The 27,670-nt window shown below is 46.1% G+C and overlaps 1 protein-coding gene across 5 annotated transcripts in view; it reads right to left on the bottom strand.

Moving 5' to 3' along the window:
• CRACDL (CRACD like) overlaps positions 1–11,517 on the bottom strand; it is a 129,755-nt gene extending 118,238 nt beyond the window's left edge. The window contains exons 1-2 of one of the 5 annotated variants that reach the window (XM_070379979.1): positions 11,219–11,517; positions 10,920–11,058 (exon numbers count right to left, since the gene is read on the bottom strand). The gene's annotated coding sequence lies outside the window, so the exon portion shown is untranslated. The other 4 variants (XM_070379982.1, XM_070379978.1, XM_070379981.1 and 1 more) reach the window with 4 other exon arrangements.
• Positions 11,518–27,670: the final 16,153 nt, after the last annotated feature.

The raw sequence follows: 27,670 nt of genomic DNA, 5'->3' as shown, positions 1-27,670 counted from the left end.
GAGTGGGAGAGTGGGAGAGGGAGAGTGGGCTTCTCTGGTGGCTCAGTGGTAAAGAATCCACCTGCCAATGAAGGGGACACTGGTTCAGTCCCTGATCCGGGAAGATTCCACATGCTGTGGATCAACTAAACCCGTGAATCGCAACTCCTGAGTCCATGTCCCACAACTACGGAAGCCCATGCATCCCAGAACCTGTGCTCTGCAACAAGAGAAGTCACCACAATGAGAATCCCGAGCACCACAGCTGGAGAGGAGCCCCCGCTCACCGCAACTAAAGAGAAGCCCGAGCAACGACAAAGACCCAGCGCAGCCAAAAATAAATAAATAAATAACTGTGATAAGAGAGAGACAGAAGTGAGGCTTAATTACAATAACACAGCCTTTCTAACTCACTCTCGTCCACTGGTCACAAGATATCTGCCACTTTCACACAAACTGCCTTTGCTTCTTACAACAGCCCTGCAGGAAAGGGAGCCCAAGGCCCACAGGGTCAGCCTGGCTCCCAGCCACCTCCCCTGCTTTGCTGTCCTGCAGAAGCCGCTGCAGGTGGTGGAGACAGGAGAGAAAAAGGAGGGTCCCCAGGGGCTCCAGTTCTGGGTGGGAATCAGGGAGGTGACTGGGGAGAGGTGCCCAGACCTTGTGCACACCCCGAGGGGTAATTTGCCCGAGAATGTTCACTCCCACTGAGTGAAACCCTGGAAGGACACTTCCTGGCCATTTCTAAGCTAACAGTTCCAGACAGGTTAGAACAGGCAATGAGGAGAGGACATCGGGTTCAGATCCCCAGTCCATGGCCCGGCGGTCTCGGTGAGGCTCTGTGCCTGTGTGCTCCTCTGGAAAACAGGGATGAAAACGAGGGCACGGGGCAATTCTGGCAGTACCTGGAGAACCAGCTAATGAGCAAAGGGCCTATTTCCAGGGGGAAATCATCTCCTGAGGGGTTTCCCAGGTTGCTCAGTAGTAAAGAATCTGCCTACGAATACAGGAGACGAGGGTTCGATCCCTGGGCTGGGAAGATCCCAGAGAAGGGCATGGCAGCCCCCTCCAGCATTCTCGCCTGGAGAATCCCACGGACAGAGGAGCCGGCGGGCCACAGTCTAGGGCGCGACTGAGCACGTGCGCATCCTGAGGGGAGAGACTGAGGGGAGCTCACACCTCTGCAGCTCACTAGCTGAGGTGCCCTGGCCAAGTTCCTCGATTTTTCTGGGCCTCAGTGTCCTTCTCTGTAAACTGCACAAGGTGATCGTAAGGACTGAATGAGACGCTGCAGATGAAAGACCCAAAATGATGCGTAACAGGCTTCAACACCACCTTTTGGTGGGAAAGAGACTGTTCAATCACACACAGACTCACACTTCAGTAACCATTGAAAGCACGAGGTTGGGGAGGGGGTCGTGCAATGCGCAGACTGAACTGTCCAGTGATTATATGCCTTAACACACAAAATTCAGACTCTCACTGTATGTGCTTAGAAAAAACTGAAAGAAAAACATCTGTTGCCACTAAAACAATTATTTCAGTGTACTTCCTAATACACAATCAATGTACAACCCCCTAAAATTAAAGAATGGCAAATATCTATCACGTATAAGTCATAGAAAGCAGGTGCTGTAGAAAGCTAAGGCATATCATTTGGGATAGTGTGAATCACTGTTATTTTTGCTTTTTTTTTTAAAAAAAAAAAAAGACCTGGAGGAGGACTTCCCTGGCAGTCCAGTGGTTAAGAATCCGCCTGCCAATGCAGGGGACAGGATTCTACCCCTGGTCGGGGGACTAAGAATCACACCTGCCACGGAGCAACTAAACCCGTGAGCCACAACCACGGAAGCCTGAGCGCAGCAACAAAGACCCAGCAGAGCCAAAAAAAAAAAAAGGAAAATAATACATAAAAAACATGGGTTCTTTGATGCGCCTTGCTGACAGCATGACCTGCTGGGCGCTCCAAGGGCTAGCTCCCACCTGGAGTTAGGGGGCCAGGCTCCCTCCTCACCACCCCCACCCCAGAGCTTTCAGCTAGGGGGCATCAGCTCGTTTTAAACAGTGCTTGTCTAATGAGAGGCAAGGACCACGAGGGGCAGAGGACCTGTCGAGGGTCAGGAGAGCATGCACCCCCAGGTTGGTGGCTACCCACTGCTGTCACCCAGACCCCCTTACACCAGCCCCCCGGTGAACTCTAGGTTGCTAAGGACATAGTCTTTCCTGGAATCCTTCCTCAAGAATTCTTTCCTGGAACAACTGAAAATACAGAAACGACTCAGAGGGGGAGTTTGGAACTCTACAAACACCTGAATTCACACTAATTACACACAAAAGCCTGCTGGAAAAGGCAGGGAGAAACATGGTTCATACGTTACCTGCTGATCAATTATGGCTCATGGGAAAGATTGGCTGTTAGCACTAAGCTAACTCCTGCTTCCAACCCACGCCTGAGAGCTCAGGGCTGTTCAATGGGAGTGCGACATTGCCTGAAGGGGCAACACGACTCAGCGTTCCCCAACAAGAGAAAAGAACCAGACGCCCCCTGCCCCTACTCTGGCCCATGCCATCCTGCAGGCAGGCCTGGGGTCAGGGGGTTGATTTTCAAATAACTGGTCCATCTAAAAGGCAAGTCTACAGGAATTATTTCTATGTGGCTTCACCTTGAGATAGACACAGATATACAGATTCAGATATATAGTGGGCTTTTTTTTTTTCCAATCCATTTGAAGCTCAGGCTGGGAAAGCTTCCAATCTGGTTTCTGAGAGAGAGCAGAAAGGGGGCTAGGGTCACGGCAAAAGAGCTCAGAAGAGAAGGGGACTGAAATGAAAACCTTATCTGGGAAATGACCTTGACATTCTCTGGAGAGGATGAATGACTGATTCTGCGAGGCAGGAACCAGGCCCTCGGAATCCAAGGCTAAATTCTGTGAATCTCACCTCTGTATGCATCAAATCAAAGACAAAATGTACAAATTATGAAGAAAAGAAAGAGAGAGAACGGTTGAGATACAGTTCACCCCACCTGGCTTGTTCACTGCCTGCTTGAGGCTGGAAAACCAAGACCTCACTTCCTAGCCTCTGTCCAGGCCATGCTGCCCACCTGGGAGAGTTCACTGTCCCGCTTTGTTAAGAGGCACCACGGTGGATGCATCCGTTTTCCTATGGGGGGGGGGGGGTGGGGTGGTCCCAAAGCCTCGGCCGCAGTTTCAGGATGGACGCCGAGCCTCAGGGTGGATGCTGAGCCCCAGGGGGGACCCCCATCTCCTCTCCCCTGCCCCCCATGTGGTAGGTCTGGGGAGGGAGGCAGCTCCCAGCAGGACAGCCCTGCAGGTCTGGTTGGAGGCTGAGCTTTCAACAATTCTGTTATCTTTGAACTTCCTGCACTAAATTCTCTTCTGCTTAAAGGAACTGGAGCAAATCTTGAATAGCACAGACGCTGAAGATGCTGTTGACCAAAATACATGAAATCTCATGGGGAAAAAACTTCAGCGGGAAAAGACAGACAGACTTTGGGCAGGACATATCAAAGGAAGAGGCTTGTTGTATACACAGGAAATCAGTCTTTCGAGAGGGACTTGGAAGGAACCAACCAGACAGATGTACAAAAGAACACAGACAATGATCTTCATTCTCGTGGGGCTAAAGGACAAAAGGCTGAACATGGACGAGGTACATGTCCATCCAACAGAGGGTGAGTAAATGGGGGCCACCCTGACCCTGGAGTCCTCTGCAGCCGGAAGAGTTGGTGCTACGGAAGTGTATCCAATAGCATGGAGAAGAGACTCAACACATGAAAAGGTGGCCCAGGAAACAATGTAGACATTACTTCTCCGTATTAATTTATACTTTGTAAAAAACTTTTTATTTTGTATTGGGGCAGAGCTGATTAACAACGCTGTAGTAGTCTTAGGTGAGCAGCAGAGGGACTTCACCATACATACACACGTGTCCATTCTCCCCCAAACTCCCCTCCTGTCCAGGCTGCCACATAACACTGAGCAGAGTTCCCTGTGCTCTACAGCAGGTTCTTGTTGGTCATCCAACACAGCAGTGTGTACACGTCCATCCCAAACTCCCTAACTACCCCTTCTTCCCATTCTTCCCTACTGGCAACCATAACAACACTTACTCCTGTGAACACACGTGTATAGGCGTATCTGGCACAGCACGCACCAAGACCGGAAGGAGATGCTGCCCCAGATGTCACTGCTGCGCCTGCTCACGCTCTGCCTCCAGGTCTGCTGGATGGAAGAGACTGTCTGTGAAACGGCACCTGGCCTCGGGCCACCCGAGGGGGCAGCCAAAGGGCAGGCTGCCAGGACGGAGCCCAATCACAAGTCTGGTCAGGGCCCCAGATGGCAGGCAGGCTGGCCTCGAGCCAGGCTCGCCAACTTCCAGGCCTTTCCCGATTGCCAGCCTGGCCAAGTCTTGTCTACAGTGCTTGCGCTGCCACTGAGAGACCCCGAGGTTGCCCATGAGCTGCTCCTAGTAACTGCAGCTCTAGAACGTGGTGCCCAATAAGCCGTGCTGACCAGAACCCCTTGATGCACAGACTCGCCTTTGCCCACGAAGGCCCGACACAGTGCCATGACACTCGCTAAGATGACATTGCTGAGTCTCGGAAAACAGGTGACTCACATTTGCAAGATGTTTTGTGTTTGTACATTAAGAATCCATTTACACCCTGAAAATACACTGGAAACGCTAATAGGCTAAATGCTAAATAAGATGATTTAAAGATCTTTCCAAAGGCGCATACAGCTGACACCCAGCAACATACCAAATACACAGGGCTGAGTCTATCCCTGTGGAAATGACCCCAGGGCAAGGAGGGTGGATCACCAGGTGGAGTGGTGCAGGTTCAGACATTGAGTGGGTGGGGTTAAACTTCCAACAAACCCCATCCTCCTCCCGCTCCTCTCACTGAAGCTTCTAAGTCATGAATCTTCCACGCAGGAGAACCCAAGAGAAAGTTCCTGCTACCAGGCTGAAGAATTGATGCTTTCGAATGGTGGTGCTGGAGAAGACTCCTGAGAGTCCCCTGGACAGCAAGGAAATCAAACCTGTCAATCCTAAAGGAAATCAACCCTGAATATTCATTGGGAGGAATGATGCTGAAGCTCCAACATTTTGACCACCAGATGCAAAGAGCCAACTCATTGGAAAAGACCCTGATGCTGGGAAAGATTAGGGGCAAGAGGAGAAGGAGGCAACAGAGGATGAGGTGGGTCGATGGCATCACCAACTCATCGGACATGAATTTGAGCAAACTCTGGCAGATGATGAAGGACAGGGAAGCCTGGCGTGCTGCAGTCCATGGGGTCACGAAGAGTTGGACACGACTGAGCGCCTGAACAACAACCACTCCTTGGGGAGCATGGTGGGAGGAAGAATGAATAATTAAGCAGGCAAGCTGATGGAACATGGGGGTGAGGAGTGAAGTATCCAACTCAGGTTAGAAGAGCCGGTGCCAGTGGAGACCAGCTCGCTGCACTTGCCACATGGGTTGCAGAGCCCTGAAGGGAACTCAAGTGACCCAGGTCAGAGCCCCCACGCCCACCACACCTGCCCCAGCACCCATGAGGTACTGAGGCTGTGCCTGGCCCCAGAGCTGCACATAGAGCAAGAGCCGAGCCGAGAGCAGTCTGCACAGGCTCGGAGCAGCGTGTCCGGAAAGGACAGTAAACAGGATGAAGGACTCTCATAAGATAGGTTAAGTAGAGACAAACACTCAGTAAGGAGAGCATGTGTGCATGCAACATAGGGAGGTGTGGAAGGACGGACAGACACCTGATATTCATGAGATGCTAAATATACCCAGGTCACTGGGCAGTAAATATTCATGATACATACACTCAGTGCTGAAAAGGTACTAAATATTCACAATATATTCATCCACAGGAGACTAAACATACGACAGGGCCTTGATATGGACTGTAATTCCGTCACCCACGGGCGACATGCAACGTGGTCCTCTGAGCCACCACCGTCTGTCATGCTCATCAGCCAGTCACAGATGCGGCAGGGCAAAACTGGCCCTACATCTCGCCTGCAGAACAAGTGTGTGTATGTGTGTGTGGGCGCAGGGGGTGACTGGTCCAGGGCACTTCCTGTCAGTAGCCTGGCTGCTAGTACTTGTAACCATGTTATCGGGAAAAGCTGACACTGCAGAGGGAGACAGAGCATGCGAGCCCTGTGTGCCCTGGGCTCAGGAGCCGGGCAGATCCCACCTGCTTGCACGCTCCCTACCTCTGTTACCTGTCCCCTCTCTCTGCCCTGGCTCCTCACTTGAAACTGCATCAAGCTCATTTCCTACCTAGAGGAGGAAATGGCAACCCATTCCAGTATTCTTGCCTGGGAAATCCCACGGACAGAGGAGCCTGGCGGGCTACAGTCCATGGGGTCACAAGAGAGTCGGACACAACCGAGCACAACAAGGTAATTCCCAACAGGACCTCTACCACTAGCCCTGCTCAGCAGTGCTCTACACAGCAGACTTGCTCGCTGTCCTGGATCACCATCAGCTCTCAGACCCTTCATTGCTTTAGGATCCTTTATCAGGGGGTCTTATGTGAGTAGTGTTAGTCGCTCAGTCCGTGTCTGACTCTTTGCAACCCCATGAACTGCAGCCCGCCAGGCTCCTCTGTCCACGGAATTCCTCAGGCAAGAATACTAAAGTGAGTTGCCATTCCCTTCCCCAGGGGATCTTCCTGACCCAGGGACTGAACCCAGGTCTCCTGCATTGCAGTTAGATTCTTTACCATCTGAGCCACCAGGGAAGCCCCTAGGGGGTCCTAATCAGGAATCAAAATAAATGCCTTTTTGCTTATTAAGAAAGACAATGGTAGAGTAACCACTACAAATAATTCATGAGGCATTTTCTCCGCTGATACAGGATCTCAAGTGATGCTGGTATGCGTGAATCCCCACCCCCATGCTATGGGGTCACAGGGACTCTAGGTGGCAGAGTGGAAACCAAAGCCCTGACTGCCCCCCTCAACTGGACCACTTGCTTTAAGAAAGCAAAACACCTCTCACATTTTCACGACCCCCCACTCAAGCCAGCCATTCTGAGAGTAATTTCTTGGGAAACTCGCACACCTGACCTAAGGCTTCTGCTGCCTCTCACAGATGTGAGAATCTGGGGACAGAAAAAAAAAAGAGACTACTGTCTGGACCCCAGAGGTGAGTGGGTATTCCAGAAGTTCTCAAACTTCATACATTCAAAAGCCCATCCCACACCGGGGCTAGGAAGACACTTGAGCAAATAAACAACATCCTACTCCTCACCTTTCAAAAGGCTCTTTAGCAATTTCTTTCACAGACAGCTTAATCATAAGAAACATATCTGGGAGCTCTTCCTACCCAGATCTGCACAGGAACAGTGCCAGTGTCCACAAGGAGCCAACACAGGTAGGGGTGTCCCTGGTTGCATGGCCACCCCTGTCCGATCATTTCTTGTCAATCTGCCACTAAATTCGCTGACCATTCCCTGGGATCTACTGGTTAGTGTCCTGCTGAGCTCAGGGTTATGGGTCATAGCATATTAAAGCAATACAAAGGATGCTACAGTAATTCCTTAGAATCATCGATGTGCCTTAAGGACCATTTACCTGACCTGAAACTTTGAAATGCGCTTCCGGGTGCAGATAACTGAGAATAACAGGATTGGATGAGAATTCCTCTGATTTCCATTCAGCTGGGGGAAAATGCCAGGCATTTAGAATGCTGACCGTGACTATGGTCCAATGTACAGATACAGGTACCCTGACAACAAAAGGGATAAGCCTGACACCAGGAAGAGTTAACTAAGAGGTGAGCCCCAAAAGACCACTCCTGGGGAGTCTTCTGTCTTTATGGATTCAAGAGGTCCTTCCCAGTGGGAAGAAGAGATAGTAAGGAAGTTTGGGATGGACAGGTACACATGCTATATTTAAAATGGTTAACCAACACAGACCTACTGTATAGCACAGGGAACTCTGCTTAATGTTATTTGGCAGCCTGGGTGGGAGGGGAGTTTGGGGGAGAATGGATACATGTATATGTATGAGTCCCTGTGCTGTTCACCAGAAACCGTCACAACATCGTTCATCAGCTATAACCCAATACAAACTAAAAAGTTAAAAAAAAAAAAAAAAGAAGAAGTCCTCCCCATGGGAAGTTATCTTTAATCTCACATGTGGCCGAGTCTTAATGTTACTTAAAGTCCCTCCTCCTCTGAGAAGCCCTCCCTGACCACTTTGCCTTCTACCCACAAAGTGTGAACAAAACCCAGGACTTGTGAAGGGCTAATCAAGTTCTCCAAACAATTCCTAAGGATCCTGAAAAATCAATTACAACTTGGATTTTTCGGTATTTTTCCTGCCGCTTTTGGTAAATGCCAAGCTTACAGTGGATCGTTCTGATGATGAAGCAGCAGCGGCATAAACAGCACGATCGTTTGGAAAACACCAAAGCATATGAACCTGGTCTACTGCGCTGGGCTCGGAGTGTGTAGGCAGACAACTCTTCTGTCCTCCAACCACCAAAGCTTCAAAGCTACTCTTTCCCCATTTCCTCCCCATCCCTGACTGGTAACTCCAACAGGCCCTACAGTCTTTCCGGTCTTTTTCAGGTAATAAGAAGTCCAGGGCAGATAACGGAGGTTGACTTGCCCAGAAGACGGGGGGATGGGGGAAGGGAATTTCTGGTCTGTTTCCCCAGTTTGCTGCCCCCCCAGCTTCCTTCCCACATCTCCAGGGTGCATCTGGTTTCTCCAGGGAGGGGAGGAATTAAGATATACAAGTTGCTGAAATTCCCTCTACACATCAAGAGCTTTACTCTAAGCCCCCATGTCCAGAGGAGAGGAGATACAACCTAAGAAAGATTCCTGCCTTTCATGTCAAAAAAAGAAAGCTCTTCCGATACAGGAAGAGAGGAACCTGGAGCCCCCAGCCCCTTTACACCCAGCCTGGAAGAGAGAGGTTAGTGAGGGAAGAAAAACCCCAGGGGATTGAGAGGGACATGGAAGGCTGGGGGGAGTTTGTCCTGCTTATGGCTAGGAACACAGGACTGCTCAGACTAGGGCTATTCCACACAAACTGGGTCAGGTTCCCAGATGCCCAGCAGGGACCTGTTGAAGACACAGGGTGCGGAGACCTCAGGGCCAGATGCAGGAGCCTGGTCCCCATCTGTGTCTCACTCCAGGGACAGCTGGCTGGACAATGCTCAATGGAAACAGGAAAAGGAGGCTCAGTGGTGGGAAACCCATCAGATGACAGCAAGAAGCCACGCTCCCCACACCTTGAAGTGCTGCAACCTTCTCCTGGAGCCCAGAGACTACCTGCCCCAGAGAGTGGGCCCCAGACAGTGACCTGGAGAGATGGAGACTGACTTTCCGGGGACTAAGCTGCTTTAAGCTAGATACCGACTCAGATAAAATCCTTTGAATTAGGCTCAGGAAAATCACGATCAGGACCTAGGACTAGACATATCAAAAGGGAGCCAAAGTCCCTTGTTCAGGGCAGCGAAATTAAGTTCACCTAAAAAAGTAAGTTGACCTAAAAAACTCTGCACATCCCAAGGAGGAGGCTGGTGACCTTCAGCCCTCCACAATAAACCCCGGGCGAGAAACATCTCCACTCGGATCGAAAGGCTTCCTCAGGGTCTCCATGCAACACAAGCAGAGCTTATAAGCGTGTCTGTGCACAGGCACGTAGCTAACCTCCCCAGGAAGAGCGGATGGCTGCAAGCTTGCCCAGGCAAACCCAGCCTACCGTGCCACCTCAGAAAACTTACCCTCCAGAGGGCAATGCACCTTCACCCACAGTCTCATTTAACCCCCTGAGCTGGCGACCGGCACTCCCTTTCTGCTAAGTCAAACCAAGACTCATCAAGCTTCGGTGACCAGCTCAAGATCACCAAGCTGAACAACAATATGAATAGGACACCCACCCTTCCCTGAGCCCGAGGGGCCTGGTCCCACGCAGTGGCCATATGCTGTGTGTGAGCCGGGCAGCAGCCTTGCAGGTGCCACTTTTTAATTTGTTCATTGAGGACAGCTGCTCAGAGAAGCTAAGAAACTTGACCAGGAGGCAAGTCTGGACCAAGGGAGGCCCTCGCTCCAGGCACAACATTTCAGGGAGTACCAAAGACTCCTGAAGACAAACGGTACAATGGACTGTTTTAAAACATCAAAATGAACACAGAATCCACACTGCACAAAACACATCACAGTTTTAAATAAAGACAGGATCTGTAGTACTGATTTTTCTTCTACCTTAGGCTCCAATATGGCTCAGCACAACACTGGGGCAGAGAGAAGAAACCAGCCCCGCTCAGTCCTCCACAGGCCCCACAGTCAGGGACCGCTGATGTGACTGCACAGACTCTAGAAATGCTGCTCCCCACAATCCTACCGCCTTACATGGCTCTAAGGAGTGATCACGGCGCTCCATCATCCCAGGTGTGAGCTCCAGGGAGACCAGGGTCTAAACAGATTCTATTCCACGGTCACGTGCCCGAATTATGTAAATGAAGGAAGCGTGCCGGCTGGAATAGGGAGTGGGGATATTTTAAGCTATCAGTTGAGGAAGGTGTGGGGTGGGCGCTCAGAGGCTCACACAGCTGCTCGTCTCCCACTTGATAGATTTATGGCTCAAAATTAAGTATTCAGCAGGGACACCGTGCCAGCTGCCGCTTGTACCGACACGAGTCTAACCCCAGCGGTGGTATTCCTTTACACTTTGCATTTCCAAAGCCAAAGCCTGGTTGGTAACTAGTCCACTGGAGTAACCACTCAGGCTTTGCTCACTGTTCACCTCGTATTAACGCCCCATCTGAGAGGAAACGTCCGTTCAACAAATAGGTGTTGATTAAAAATGTGAGCATTTCTTAGATCAATCCCAGAACCCCTCAATGGCAACCAAAGCCTAAAACGTGTATAACAAATAAAGCATTACCTGAAGCAGAAGAGTTAACGACCGTCCACTCCTCTCCCCTGCCGCGGCCTCTGGCGCCAGGAGGCACCGACACTTCGTCCACCAACAACTTCCCCCGGACACACCGACTCCCCTCGTCGTGTGTTTTCTGAGGCGTCACCTCACGATTCAAAGTTAAGTCCGGCGAAGTCAGCAAAGGGAAACTTCGGGCACTTGGGGGAGCGCGTCCGGCCGGACTCGGCCGCGGGGAGGGTGCTCCGTCCGCGTGGCTGAGGGGGTCCCCGGCTCCGAAACCCCCGCCCCAGTCCCAGCCCCGGTACCTGCACGGGAGCGCGGGCGGCTCCGCGAAGCGCCGGAGGCTCTGGGTCCGCGGGGTGGGGGCGGCGGGGCCCCGGGAGCGCGGACGCGCGGCCCTCACGCGGCGCAGCAGGTGGCCGCCCGGCCTCGCCGCCGCCGCCGGTCGGGGGCCCGAGACCCGGGCGCGGGCGCGGGCGCGGGCACGACCCTCCGGCGCCGGCGCTGCCGCTCGCCGGGCCTCGGGCGCGCTCCCCGGCCCGGGCGCGCCGGCTCGGCTCTGCGGCTCTCGGCACGGCGGGGGCGGACGCCGCTCCCCTCTTCTCGCTCCGCTCGCTCTCCCGCCGCGCGCACCTCCCCCGCGGCGGCGCGCCGCTCCCGCCGCCCGGCCGCGCTGGGCCGCGAGCTCGTGGGGGTGGCGCCCGCGGGCCCGGCTGCCGGCGGGGAGCCCCCTCACCAGCCCACGGAGACCCCGCCTAAGCCGGCCCGCGCGGGGGCGCTGTCGGAGCTCAGGGCCTGGCGTACCCCCTCTTCCCCGCCTCCCCCAGGCGACCCCGACGGTCCCGTGGACGAGGTGCCCCCGCTCCGCGCCCCAGCGGCCCCGACTGCACCCTAGTCTTCAGAGGTCACCTGAGGGCTCCGCTGCCCGACGGCGCTAGGCTTGGGATGCTCATCACCCGCCTCGCTCAAGCCGGCCACGGGCCGGAGGGAGGGCGCCGCGAGTGGGAATTGTGTGTTTGAGTAAAAGTAAAAGTTGTTTTCTATATAACCTTGTGTGTCCGGAGAGTCTCCAGGCTAATTCGTGGGGTGAATCATTGTTGTGACACTGCAAACGGGGAAGAAAGGCTGCCAGCGGCCTCGCAGCCTCTCCTTACTTTCTTGTGGAGACCCGCCGGTCCAGGTAAGGAGATTGTCTTAGGAAACGTGCTGGCCTCGGACGGTCGCTCAGCGGCGACCATAGAGCTGGCCCGGAAGCCTGGGCCTGCCAGTCACACAGCCCCAGACGCCCCCGCCCCGGCCACGTGCCTACAGAGCAGGGAGCTTAACCTGCAGGGAGGTAAGACCCACGTGAATTGTGACCCGCAGGGAACGGAGGCCACTGCTGCTGACCCTTGAGACGCTTCCATGCCAGCTAGAAGAGCTCATGCTAGTAGCACATCGATTGATGACCAACGTCTGAGTCTTCAGCTATGTTGGCGCCTTTATATGGGCACACTCGGAATCTGTAACACATTTTAGGTGGTGGGTTTGGGGATTTTCCCTGCGGGCACTGAAGACCCAAGAAGCCCGTGTTTGTACCTCTATCTGCAAAGAGCCAGGGGAGAAGCTTGGAAGGGTCTCTCTCCACTCTTGGCTTTAACTGGAGCAAAATCCCAAATAAAAGCGTCAGAAGCAGGGTAAGGAGGTTAAGGGGCTTCCGAGGTGGTGCAGTGGTAAAGAACCTACCTGCAATGCAGGAGACATGGGTTCGGTCCCTGGATCGGGTAGATCCCTTGGCGGAGGAAATGGTAACCCACTCCAGTATTCTTGCCTGGAAAATTTCATGTACAGAGGAGCCTGGCGGGCTACATACAACCCATGGGGTCATAAAGAGTTGGACGCGCTGAAAGCGACTGAGCACCTCAGGGCAGAAAGAAGTTAAAGACAGATCGCAGTTATTTGAGCAAATAAAGAGAAGTTTACTTATGAAAATAAAATTTGTATAATCCCTTTGGAATAAACCATTCTCTTAAAAACCCCTTTTGCTGTTAAGTGCTTTAAATTTCCTGTGTGGAAGGAATAAAAATATATTGTGAAGCAGTCTATAGCCCCCCAGTTTAATAACCTGCACTCACAATGGACAGGTGACTCATGAAGATAAGAGATAAGGACTCAGTTAGGGGGTGTGTGCTTTTTTGAGAATCCTCAAACTACACTGAACAACTACAAATAAGCCTGCACCCCCTTTTCTTCTCTCCCACCTTGAGCCTCTGCTCCTTGCTGTTAAAAATTACATTTATTTGTTGTAACTCCTAAATATTTACTGACTCCATAAATCGCCTTTCTAAGTAAGGATTTCATTTGTTTCTGTAGTATCTTAAACTTCTGGCTTTATTTGTGTGTGCTGTGGGTGGCTTTTGAAGTTCCTAGGGGTTTTGAGAGGACAAAACCCAAAGTTCCTGGTGATTAGTTAAGGCTGAGAAAGAACATGGTGTCAACACCCAAAATAGAAAGGGTAGGGGAACTTTGTGAACATGTTAGAAAAATGGGAAAATATCCGGTCCTAGTAGAGCAAGCTTTAAAAGTGTTGAAAGGAAGAATGCACTCCCCCTTCCTCAGCCCCCAGGGCTCCTCCAGTGCCCTTCAAGGGAGCTCTTTTCCTCTGTAATGCCTCTTGGACCAAACCTTGAAGCCAGGTTGAGAAAAGGCTAAAATGTCAGTAACCATTTGCCAACGGTTTCAAGGAAACAGCCCCCACGTAGAGTTTCTGGAATCTTGCACAGACAACCATAAAGCAAAGAGCAGACGGTTGGTTTTTTTTTTTTTTTTTTTTTTCTGGAACTCCAGAAAAATCTCGCTCATCTATCCCTGAACGCTCCCTCCTGGGGAAGGAGAACCTCACTGATAAGGCAAAAGAAAGAGCTAAAGCTGTGCTATCTCAGGACTTCCCTGGTGGTCCAGTGGTGAAGACTTTGTCTTCCGATGCAAGGGCGTGTGAGTTCAATCCCTGGTTGGGGAGCTATGATCCCACATGTCTCACAGTCAAAAAACCAAAACATGAAACAAAAACAATATGGTAACAAATTCATTAAAAAACTTCAAAAGTGGTCCGTATCAATCAGTGAATATGTTGCATATCATTTGGGAATGCATTTCTATCAAACAAGACCTACTATTATCCCATCTTACAGAAGAGGCACTGCTGTCATCTCTCTGTTGTGGGGAAATAAGGTGGGTGCCCAAGGTCAGGCAGGAAGGAAGTGGCAGAGCCAGGATTTGAACCCACAGTCTGCAGTCCTGGCACTGAATAGGCTGCCTTTCTGCTGTGTGTACTCAGTCCTTCAGTCATGTCCAACTCTGCGACCCTGTGGACTGTAGCCCACCAGGCTCCTCTGTCTGTGGGATTTTCCAGCCAAGAATACTTGAGCAGGTTGCCATTTCTTCCTCCAGGGGATCTTCCTGACCCAGGAATCGAATCGGTGTCTCCTGCATCTCCTGTGTCTCCTTGCAGTGGCAGGAGGATTCTTTACCAGTGCGCCTTCTGGGAAGCCCACCTTTCTACCAATGGTACCTAATGCTGCAAACTGAAAATGCTTTAAAAAGAAAGGACATTCACCCTTCTCCACTCTCAGGAAGAAGCACCTTTTGGAATCTCAGAAAGAAAGATTATTTAAGTCTAGTCTGCTCTCTACTGAATAATCACAGACCAGAGGGCTGTCACTGGTGGGATGGAGAAGGGGGTCTGCCAGAGGCGCCAGGCTCAGTAGCCCAGGATGGTACCGAGAGACTCTTCTGCAGGAAACGGCTTCACCCCAGGCTTCTGCTCTGGGGTCTTCATAAGACACTTGTTCTGCCTGTTTCCCCTTGGGTTTCAAAATACAGACCCCCCCCCATTGGGCCGGATGAGGATTGGAGTCAAGGACCAGCCGGGAGTCATCTAGCCAAAAAAGATGTCAACTTTCTCATGACAACAAGCCCGTTGCCTGGGTGGGCCTTGATGACAGAAGTGGAACTGAACTGCCTCACTGTCCTCCTTCCTGCTCACATGGCATCATCGGCCACCACACACCCAGTTGGGTACGTTTTTGTCCACACAATCAAGCAGCTTCATGCATTTGTGCATTTTCGCTCTAACTAGTGATTAACAATTTTCAAGACCAATACAAGAGTCAAAAGGCTCTGTCTTGAAATCATACCTTTATTTCAGTGGTTCAGAATGTTTTTTCATAAATGTACAAAACATTTTATTTTGTAAATTAGATGTCACGTTAAGAGACCAAGTGGGCTTATGTTCAGAACAAGTTCAGGGAATTCTGATTTTTTCCCAGATGGAATGTTTTTTGCCTAATGTAGATAATATTTATCCTTTTGGGCAGTTCATTGATCTGTAGGAAGGTATTTCAGGTTTAGTGACGCAGGGATATTTGATAATTCTGGCTTAGCATTAGCTGGAGCTGGGAGGTTACACTTCTGCTAGAAATTTATCATGGATGACAAGTTTCATAAAATCTTACAGTCTCAGTTCAGTTCAGTTCAGTCACTCAGTCGTGTCCGACTCTTTGTGACCCCATGAATCACAGCACGCCAGGCCTCCCTGTCCATTACCAACTCCCTGAGTTCACTCAAACTCATGTCCATCGAGTCAGTGATGCCATCCAGCCATCTCATCCTCTGTCATCCCCTTCTCCTCCTGCCCTCAATCCCTCCCAGCATCAGGGTCTTTTCCAATGAGTCAACTCTTCACATGAGGTGGCCAAAGTATTAGAGTTTCAGCTTCAGCATCAGTCTTTCCAATGAACACCCAGGACTGATCTCCTTTAGGATGGACTGGTTGGATCTCCTTGCAGTCCAAGGAACTTTCAAGAGTCTTCTCCAACACCATAGTTCAAAAGCATCAATTCTTCAGTGCTCAGCTTTCTTCACAGCCCAACTCTCACATCCATACATGACCACTGGAAAAACCACAGCCTTGACTAGATGGACCTTTGTTGGTGAAGTAATGTCTCTGCTTTTTATGCTATCTAGGTTGGTCATAACTTTCCTTCCAAGGAGTAAGCGTCTTTTAATTTCATGGCTGCAGTCACCATCTGCACTGATTTTGGAGCCCCCCAAAATAAAGTCTGACACTGTTTCCACTGTTTCCCCATCTATTTGCCATGAAGTGATGGGAGCAGATGCCATGATCTTCGTTTTCTGAATGTTGAGCTTTAAGCCAACTTTTTCACTCTCCACTTTCACTTTCATCAAGAGGCTTTTTAGTTCCTCTTCACTTTCTGCCATAAGGGTGGTGTCATCTGCATATCTGAGGTTATTGATATTTCTCCCAGCAATCTTGATTCCGGCTTGTGCTTCTTCCAGCCCAGTGATTCTCATGATGTCCTCTGCATAGAAGTTAAATAAGCAGGGTGACGATATACAGCCTTGGCGTACTCCTTTTCCTATTTGGAACCAGTCTGTTGTTCCATGTCCAGTTCTAACTGTTGCTTCCTGACCTGATATAGGTTTCTCAAGAGGCAGGTCAGGTGGTCTGGTATTCCCATCTGTTTCTGAATTTTCCACAGTTTATTGTGATCCACACAAAGGCTTTGGCATAGTCAATAAAGCAGAAATAAATGCTTTTCTGGAACTCTCTTGCTTTTTCCATGATCTAGCGGATGTTGGCAATTTGATCTCTGGTTCCTCTGCATTTTCTAAAACCAGCTTGAACATCTGGAAGTTCACGGTTCACGTATACAGTCTCAGGGTGGGCTAACTCTTGCCAGTGGTTTTTGCTGCTGTTGTTTGCAGGATCTGGACTTGTTTTTATTTTCTCATGTATAACTGACCTAAAGGACATACATCTCTGTATTTAGCTTGAATTCTCAGTTACATATCATTTCTCTCATGCAACCATCATCCACATCAAGATCTAGAATATTCTTAGCACCCTGGGACGCTTTCTTGTACCCTTCTGCAGTCAGTGTACTCACCTAAGCTAACCACTATTCCACGTTCTATTACCACAGATTAGTGACCTGTGGTGTTAAGGCTCAGGAATAGGTATATGTAGACTGACACAGTATGTCTTCTTTTGTATCTGACTTCTGTTATTCAACATGATGTCTGTGAGATTCATCCATGTTGTATCAGCTCATTCCTTTTGCATTGCTGCATAGTACTCCACTGTTTGGGTATACCACAACTTACCCATTCTACTCTTCTTAGGCATTTGGATTGTTTTCAAGCTTGGTATGTTATAATGCATCTGCTATTAACATTCTCATATATGTTTTGGTGGGCATAAGCACTCAGTTTTGCTGGTTATTATCCAAGAGTGGAATCCTGGATCATAAGACATATGTAGGTTCAACTTTAGTACATACTACCAAACATTTTCCTGGAGTGGTTGGACCATTTCACATGACCGTGATAAACACACAAGTTTCAGTTTCTCCACATCCTTGCATATATGGTATTGTCAATCTCTTTTAGTCATTCCAGTGTTATAGTGGTATCTCATTGTGGTTTTAATTTTCATTGCCCTAATAACTAATGACGAGCATCTTTTCATTGGCTGTTTTGATATCCTATTTCTGAAGTGCTTATTCAAGTCTTTGGCTCCTCTATTGGACTATCTTTTACTTACATAGCAGTAGGAATTCTTTATATATTCTAGATATGATTCTTATCTTGAAATTCAATTCTTTTATTGAAAATGCTGTTGGCATTTTATTGTTTTTCCTTCCAATTTTCCTTTTATATAAAGACACTAGGGTTAGCCTGCAGACTCAGATGTCTCCTGCCTCGTTGAGATTAAGCCAAATACACAATTTTGTGTCTTCATTTTTTCAGCTACATCATAACGTAAGTATCTTCCCATGTGGTCACCAAGTGTTCATAAATTTACTTTTTAATAACTGACTGCTCTCCATTAGATAGATACGTCATCCTTTATCTTACTATCTCTCTATTGCATGTTTTCCAGTTTGAAAGCATAATACAAAATTATCTGACAAATGCCTTGTCCATAATCTGTCTGTGTGTCCATAATTTGTCTGCATTTATATCTTTAGGAGAGATCCAGAGAGGAGTTCCTGGGTCTGTGGCTGTGAATGGGTCGAAGGCACTACTGAGTCACAGGGTGTGAAGGCTTCTGAGGCTGTAGGGTCTGAATGACACAACTGAACAGTACTTCCATTCATCCCTGGGCAGCAGCTTCTCCTGTTCTTCAGAGCAATAGCTCTTACCGCTCTCATGCACCACCCATCACGCTCTTCCAAACATATGGCTCTGCTTCTTTATTCCATAGAAAATTAAAGTTACCAGGCATAGAAGTAAGTCTGCTAAGAAGCTGACCTCAACATAGGGAGATTTTCCTGGATGATCTGGGTGGGCCCAGTATCATCACAAGGGTACTAAAAGGAAGGAGGGAGGCAGTGAAGACCAGAGACATGGAGCCTGAGATGGTCTCAGCTCAATAGCGCTGACCTTGAAGGTGGAGGGAGGGGCCACAGCCATGAAAGGTGGACTCTAGAAGCTCAAGGAAAAGGCAAGGAAGTGGATTCTCCCCTCATGGATTCAGAAGGAATAGAATCCTTCAGACCCCTTTAATTTTTAGCTTAATGAGACAAACAGCAGATTTCAGACCTGTAAGGCCCTCCAGGCCTGTAAAGTCATTGAACTGTGTTGTTTAAACCTCTAAGTTTGTGGCAATCTGTTACTACAACAATAGGATACTAATACTCAATTTTTTTAGAATCCCCTTGTCTTTTTGCTGGGAAGTCTATTTCTCCATGCCTACTCACTGGCACAGCCTAGAGAAGAGGTCCCATTAGACTTTCATTGACTGAGTCCTAGTTGCATAAGCTTAATATTTTTAAAATTTTAAAATTGGGATCTAGTGTCCGACCAGGGATTGAACCTAAGCACCTTGCACTGGGAGTGTGGAGTCTTAACACTGGCCCACCAGGGAAGTTCCAAGCTTTATATTTTACATGGAGGTTATCATTCAAACTAGGATTCAGACTCTTAACTAAGGCTCTTCCATGCACTTTTGTGGGGGGGCGGCAAATGTGGAACACTGACAATCTGAAATTTTGAAGCCTTGGGCAGTCATTTGAATACCATCAGCAATTTATTGGAGAAGGAAACAGCAACCCACTCCAGTATTCTTGCCTGAGAAACCCTATGGACAGAGGAGCCTGGTGGGTTACAGTCCATGGGGTCACAGAGTCAGACACGACTGAGCAACTAAGCATACACAGACAGCAATTTATAGACCTTTCAGTAATGTCCACAACAGTATCTTCTGATAACTCAAAAATGCTTTCCATTTTATTTCACCCCAATGTGATAAGATTTATTTTAAAATTATTCTCCCCCTTTTTTTAAAGTGTGTTCTCCTGTAACAGCTTCTAAAAATCAGTTTTGTTGGTTTTTTATCAGTAGTTATGTTATTTTCCATGAAATTCTGCACTTTCATACTTAACCCTTACTCTAACCCCAGAAGAATTTCTTATCCAAAGATATCAGCTTTCTGGACTGGGGATGAATCTGGAAGATTATTTTGGAACCCCTCATGGTGCTGATGCTGTGTTTATATAGAATGATATTTTCCATAAGAAAAATGAGAACTTTAATTACTCTTAGAAAGAAAAATTCTAAACCACTACTTTTCTTTTGGTTTTATCCTAGAGAAATAAAATAAGCATGTATCTGATTTATGTGCTGGCCCACATAGCTCCTTTTGCAAATGTGGCTTTCAACCAGCTAATCTTTTAAAAGTCTTTACACTGACTAATTTAGAAGCAAGGAGAACAAATGTGGGAGTATAAATGCAAGGCACTGAATAAGAGCGCTCGTTCCTGCCAATGAACACACTGCTGTGTTTCTGAGTACCCAATGCAGTTCACGACTTTCATTTAGATGAAGCTTCCCTGGGGCTGGTCTTGCCTCCCCAGCACGATGTGCTACGTGACTGGAATTCCAGTTTGGAAGATGAGATCTGTCCAGGATCTCAGTGATCAGACTCTTCAACCTCATGTTGTAGGGGACGAGAACAGCCCAAGGTTACATGCCGATGGCTGGGCTTTGCTAAAGGCAGGTGTGTTAACAACACCTGCTTACCTCTGCTGATTCTGTAGCCTCCTGAATCTCTGGAAATCACCAGCAAAACTTGACAGAGAGCTCATCTTCTTGGTAGGACAAATGAGAGACACTCCTGTTCATTTAATAGGAGCTTACTCTTTGACAGCAGCATCTTATTCATTTGACAGATTGTAAATATAAATAAAATATAAATAAATATGTAAAGGAGGTTTTTTACATATTTTTAAAAATTTATAACTGGAGGATAATTGCTTTAAATGTTGTGTTGGTTTCTGCCATACAACAACTCCAATCAGCCTTAAGTACACATATATCTCCTCCCTTCTGAACCTCCCTCCCACCCCTTGAGGGTGTTACAGAGAACCGAGCTGAGCTCCCTGTGTTATACAGCAGCATCCCACTGGCTCTCTGTTTCACATGTGGTAGTGTAGATATGCCAGTGCTCCCCTCTCAGGTCCTCCCGCCCTCCCACTCCCCTGCTGTGTCCACAAGTCTGTCCTATCTGTCTGCGTCTCTATTCCTGTCCTGCAGATAGGTTCATCAGTACCATTCTTCTAGATTGCACATATACGCATTCATATACGGTATTTGCTTTTCTCTTTCTGACTTACATCACTCTGTACAACAGGCTCTAGGTTCATCCACCATAGAGGTTTTTTGTTTGTTTTTTAATTACAGACAGATTTTCTAACTGTCACTGTTTGGGCAGCTCCTTATTTTTGCTTGAGTTAGAACAAAAACATGTTCATAAGGCAACCCTCTTCTAACTGCCAGAGCAGCTCTTCTGTGGCTCTGTCAGTGAAATGATGACATTCAGGTGAAAGAATGAAGGGAGTGTTTCTATAGCAAATGGTAACACTAAAAATAGTGTCTGGAATGAAAATAGGATGAGGACTAATTTCTTCGTTGTTTCCATGGAAAAAGAGGAAAGTGGGAATGATGTATGGGCTTGCAAGGCCTTAGTGGATCTGACGACTTTCTTCAAAGAATGGTAGGGCCTCTTTCTGACATGATAACTCTCCAGGCAGCTGCTCATCATTTCACTGCCAGCTCTATGATCTCCTGCTATTCTGCATGTCTTGAATCTGATTTATTTCATATATATTTCAAAGTTCTATTGATTGTATTTTACTTGTTTTTTGTTTTTTTTAGGCTGCACCGTGCAGCATGTGGGACCTTAGTTCCCTGAGCAGGGATTGAACCTGTGCCCCCTGCATTGGGAGCAGAGTTTTAACCACTGGACCGCCAGGAAAGTCCTATTGACTGTATTTTTTTATCTAGGTGCCTATGGTTTGATCCATGTTGCTTCTATGCCTGCTTCAGTCATGTCTGACTCTTTTCGACCTCATGGACTGTAGCCCACAAGGCTCCTCTATCCATGGGATTCTCCAGGCAAGAATACTGGAGTGGGTTGCCATTACCTATTCCAGGGGACCTTCCTGACCCAGGGATGGAAACTGCATCTCTTGCGTCTCCTGCATTGGCAGGCGGGTTCTTCACCACTACAGCCTCCTGGGAAGCCCCATACAAAGCGGTACAAGGGGTGCGTTCTCCCGTGGCTTGTCTTCCCTTGTGACCTGGGAGCAGACTTCACTAAACTAACACATTTCTGCTCACTCATCACAAACAGACTATGACGGAGAGAAAACTCGCAAAGAAGGTCAGTCATGAGCCCCCGTGAACCTCTCAGAAGATGCTCTGCTGAGCCATGATATGCACAAGAAACACATCCAGGAGTCCATGCTCCAAAGACATTTCAAAGCTGTGAAGTTTATGTCAACCCAGGTGACTTCATAGCTCAGTTTTTTAAAGTTAATTCTGAATTTCTACAAAACTACAGAAGTCAAGACAGTGTGGTGCTGGCAATGGACAGGCATATACATTGAGGGAACAGAACTGACAGTACAGAAATAAACACTCATGGTTAATTTATTTTTGACAACAATGCTAAGATGATTCAATGAGAAAAGAATAGTCTTTTCAACACATGTTGCTGAACAACTGGGTATTCATATGCCAAAGAATGGATTTAGATTCTTCCTCATATCATACACAAAAATTACCTCGCATGAATCATAGACATAATGTAAGACTAAAACTGTAAAACTCTTAGCAGAAAACACACAGTTAAATCTTGGTGACCTTAATTTACGAACTGATCTCTTATATATGACACCAGAAGTCACAAGTGATAAAAGAGAAGTTGGAATTCATCACAAATTATAAACTTCCATGTTTCAAAGTACACCATCAACAAAGTAAAAAGTGATAAATATTACTTTTAAGTAAATTTAACTTAAAAGTAAATATGTAAAAAATATTTAAAACTATGTTTTACTCTTTGTACCATATTGTACAGAAACCACTGTAGCAGATATGTTTTAATAGAACTATATGAATGCATATAAAGCAGGCTTATTTAGTTCCTGGATACAAAACATTACATAAATATTGCATAAAATGATCTTGAGGAAGTATTGGCCACTAAGCAGCAGGACCACTGAATTTTGCTTCCAAAACTACCTCTTCATCTCAGAATTTCATAACATACCATGCTGCTGCTGCTAAGTCACTTCAGTCGTGTCCGACTCTGTGCGACCCCACAGACGGCAGCCCACTAGGCTCCTCTGTCCCTGGGATTCTCCAGGCAAGAATATTGGAGTGGGTTGCCATTTCCTTCTCCAATGCATGAAAGTGAAAAGTGAAAGTGAAGTCGCTCAGTCGTGCCTGACTCTTAGCGACCTCATGGACTGGAGCCTACCAGGCTCCTCCATACGTGGGATTTTCCAGGCAAGAGTACTGGAGTGGGGTGCCATTGCCTTCTCCGTAACATATCATAGACATCACCAGAACCTCTGTTCAGTAAACTGACATTAGAATCCCAATAAATTAATTTAGAAAAATAGAAAAGCAACCAAAATATTTGCAAATTATATATTTGATAAAAGATTTACATGCAGAATATTAAAAGAACTCATAACTCGCTACCTTAAAAAATAACCCCATTAAAAGTGGGCACAAGATTTAAAGTCATTTCTTTATATGAATGGCTAATAAATATATTAAAAGATGTTCAACATGATTATTCACTGGGGAAATGCAAATCAAAGCCACTACACATGCACAAGAATGGGTATGATAGGGACTTCCCTGTTGGTGCAGTGGTTAAGAACCTGGCTGGCGGGCACATGGTTTCAACACTAGTCCGGGAAGATCCCACCTGCCACGCAACTAAGCCCGTACAACAGGGCCCATCAACGCAACTACTGAAGCCCAAGCTCTGGAGCTTGCAAGACACAACTACTGAAGCCCACGTGCCTAGAGTCTGTGCTCTGCAACAAGAGAAGCCACCACAATGAGCAGCCCACACAACTCAGCCAGAGAGAAGCCCCTGCTTGCTGCAACTAGGGAAAGTCCACCCACAGCAACAAAGACCCAGCAACGAACACCCAAAACTAAACAATTTTTAAAATAAAAAGAATGGGTATAATAAAAAAAAAACCTCTAGATCTTTGGTAATTAAGAAATAAAATAATCCATGGGTCAAAGTGGAATCACAGTAGAAGTTAGAAATTATTTTTAACCAGTCATTAATGAAAATATGACATTGAAACATATAAGATTCACCTTAGTGGAAAAGTATTACTTGTCCAAAACACTTACGTTAGAAAAGAAGAAAGACTGAAAACCTGATTTCAGCATCCCTCCTCAAAAATCTAGGCAGAATATTAGCAAATGATACTGAAAATGGAAAATAGAAAAAAAGAGAAATTAATGAAATAGAAAACAAAAAACACAGTAGAAAGGATTTACAAAGCTAAAACTTGATTCTTTGAAAAGATTAATAAAACTGATATATTCCTGGTGACACTGAAAAAAAATGACAGAAGGCAAAAATAGTCAATATTAGGAATTTAAAAGGGGATATGTAGATCCTGTTATATTAAAGAGATAATTACAGGATTTTATGAACAATAGTGGGCTTCCCAGGTGGAGCAGTAGTAAAGAATCCACCTGCCAATGTAGGAGACACAAGAGATGTGGATTTGATCCCTGGGTGGGGAAGATCCCCTGGAGGAGGAATTGGCAACCCATTCCAGTGTTCCAGCCTGGAAAATCCCACGGGAGAGAAGCCTGCCGAGCTACAGTCCATGGGGTCGCAAAATCAGACATGACTGAGCAACTGAGCACACAAATGCACACATGAACAAGTTTATGTCTAAAAACGTGTCTAAATTAAATGGTCAAATACCTGTTAAAGGAATTCAAATACCTAACACCAACTTAAGAAGAATGATATCTGAAGAGTCCTATTACTATTAAAGATGAATTTGTAATTGAAAACCTTCTCACAATGGAAACTACAGGCTCAGATGGCTTCACCAATGTAATTCTACTGAACGGTTAAGGAAGAAATCACTTCACTCTGATCTCTTCCTGAAAGTTCCTAATTTATTCTTTGAGTCTGGCTTAATCTTAAAACCAAAATCTGACAAGGCCATTATAAGGATGAAATTTTACACAACTCAACTTCATTCAGTTTTATCAAATTAAATATTAACAAATCGAATCTAGCTGTATATAAAAAGGTTCCATGTGAAAACCAAGTTGACTACACATTTAAATTTAACTTCTGAAACTCAACATAATAAAGGAGAAAGTGATATGATAATCAAAATATTTTTACAGATGCAGAAAAACATTTGATAGATTTCAACATCCATTCAAGGATTAAATCTCTTAAATTAGGAACTGCAGTTAACTTTGTTAATCTGATAAACAGTATCTTTGAAGAATAGAAAAGGACTAATTAACCCACAGAAAGTATCATGCTTAATGGTGAAATGCTGAAAAATTTTCCTTTGTGATTATAAAGACAAAGATATCCATTGTCATCACTTCTATTCAGCTTCATATAGGTGGTCTGAGCTAATGTACTCGATCAGGAAAAATTAAATGTATAAGAATTGTGACAGAATAAAATTTTTTTCCACAGATGATATGATTGAATATATATGAAGTTCTAAAGAATTTACCACTAAATTATCAGAATGAGTAAGTGATTTTTAGCAAGGTTGCTAAACATAGTACAAGGTCAAAATGCAAAATCCAAATGAATTTTGTATGTCAGCAAGAATTTAAAAATTAAACATTTAAAATGACACATACTCATGTATAAAAGCATCAAAAAATTCAAATTCTTAGTGAAAAATACTTAAAAATTAGTGTATCAACCTCTTAACACAGAAAACTATGAAATATTACCAAGAAAATAAATAAATAGAAGAACATATGTTCATGGACTAGAAGACTCAGTATTAGAAAGATGTCTATTCTCCCAAATGCATCCATAATTTGATGTAGTAGGTTAAAAATCATATTTTATATGGAATGTCACGAAATTATTTTAAATTATACGGAAATGTGAAAGTAAAAGTCAAGATACTTTTGAAGAAGAACAATAATATGACAGGACCTGCTCTAGTGGGTAGCAGGGCTTTTTTTTGTAAAGATACAATAATAATAAAGATGAGATGTTTGCCAGGTAGAAAAACAGACCCTTGGAATCGTATAGAGAGCCCAAAACAGAGACACACATGTTGAAGCGCTTAAGAGGACGAGGTGGTAATGGAAGACAGTCTTTTCAACACACAGTGCTGAGCTAATTGGACATCTATATGAAGTTTTAAAAAATCTCAATACTTACACCTCAATTCTACATAAAAATCAATTCCAGATATCTAAAACTAACAAGAAAATAATGTTTATAGATGAAAATATTAAACACCAGTATAACCTTAAGGTAGGCAAAATTTTCTTAAATAGGCCAGAAAAAAATGCATATCTATAGAGGAAATTATTGATAAGTTGGACATTATTAAAATTTTTTAAAGTTTATTAAAAGACACCATTGCTGCTAAGTCACTTCAGTCGTGTCCGACTCTGTGCGACCCCATAGATGGCAGCCCACTAGGCTCCTCTGTCCCTGGGATTCTCCAGGCAAGAATACTGGAGTGGGTTGCCATTTCCTTCTCCAATGCATGAAAGTGAAAAGTGAAAATGAAGTCTCTCAGTCGTCCCGACTCTTAGCGACACCAAGGACTGCAGCCTACCAGGCTCCTCCGTCCATGGGATTTTCCAGGCAAGAGTACTGGAGTGGGGTGCCATTGCCTTCTCCATTAAGTGAGTGAAAAACCAAGCCTTAGTGGAAGGTTATTTGCAACACATATATGGGCTTGTTTCCAGAATATACATAGAACTGTAAATTAATAAGATAGAAAACCCAACAGAAAAATAAGTAAAAGACTGATTAGGAACTTCACAACTACCTAAGCCAGTTGGGTATAAGCATCTGAAAAGGGGTTCAACCACATTAAGTCACTAGGGAATTGTGAATCACAGCCACAGTGAGATACCATTTTATACCCACTGCCGTTGCTGCTAAGTTGCTTCAGTCTTGTCTGACTCCTTTGTGACTCCATGTACTGTAACCCACCAGGCTCCTCTGTCCATTGGATTCTCCAGGCAAGAATACTGGAGTGGGTTGCCATGCCCTCCTCCAGGGGATCTTCCTGACCCAGGGATCGAACCTGAGTCTTAGTCTCCTGCATTGGCAGGCGTGTTTTTTACCACTAGCGCCACCTGGGGAGCCCTTTACACCCACCACCATGACAAAAAATAAAAAGATGGATACTACCAAGCCTGTGGAGCACTGTGAATTCCCTTGGTCTGTTGGTGGGTGTGTAAATTAGTGCGATTATCTTGAATAAGTTTGGCATTATTTACTAAGATGAACATACTCATACTCTTTAACCCAGTAATTCCACTTCTAAATGTATCATATGTGCACCAAAAGACAGGTACATACCTGTTCACATAGCAGCATTCTTTTTTATTCTAATATATATTTTTTGTTTTGTATTGCTATTTTTTTGAACTTTTAATTTAGTACTAGGATATATCCAATTAACAATGTCATGACAGTTTCAGGGGAACAGCAAAGGGACTCAGCTATACATATTCATGGATCCATTCTCCCCCAAACTCCCCTCCCATCCAGGCTGCCAAATAACTAAGCAGAGTTCCAAGTAGGTCCTTGTTTATCCATTTTAAATACAGGAGTATGTACATGACCATCCCAAACTCCCTAACTATCCCTTCCCCTCAGGCAACTGTAAGTTCACTTTCTAAGTCTATGAATCTGTTTCTGTCTTGTAAATAACTTCATTTGCATAATTTCTTTCTAGATTCTGCATATAAGGGATGTCATACGGTATTTCTCCTTCTCTGTCTAACTTACTTCACTCAGTATGACACTCTCTGTGACTATTCATCTTGCTGCAAAAGGCATTATTTCATTCTTTTTAATGGCTGAGTAATATTCCATTGTATATATGTGCCATATCTAAGATTTTGGATGTGGACTATTGTTAAAGCCTTTTATTGAATTTGTTACAATATTGCTTCTGCTTTATGTTTTGGTTTTTTGGCCTTAAGGTATGTGGGATCTTAGTTCCCTGACCAGCGATCGAACCATACCCCCTGCATTGGAAGGCGAAGTATGAACGATTGGACCACCAGGTTAGTCCCCAGCATCATTCTTAAGAGCCCCAATCAGGAAGCAATCCATATATCTCTACCAGAGAATGCATAAATAAATTGTGTTATATTTGTACAATGGAATAATACAC

Source organism: Bos mutus, chromosome 11, assembly GCF_027580195.1.
Source record: "Bos mutus isolate GX-2022 chromosome 11, NWIPB_WYAK_1.1, whole genome shotgun sequence".
NCBI lineage: Eukaryota > Metazoa > Chordata > Mammalia > Artiodactyla > Bovidae > Bos > Bos mutus.
This window is presented reverse-complemented; position numbering and strand designations above follow the sequence as displayed.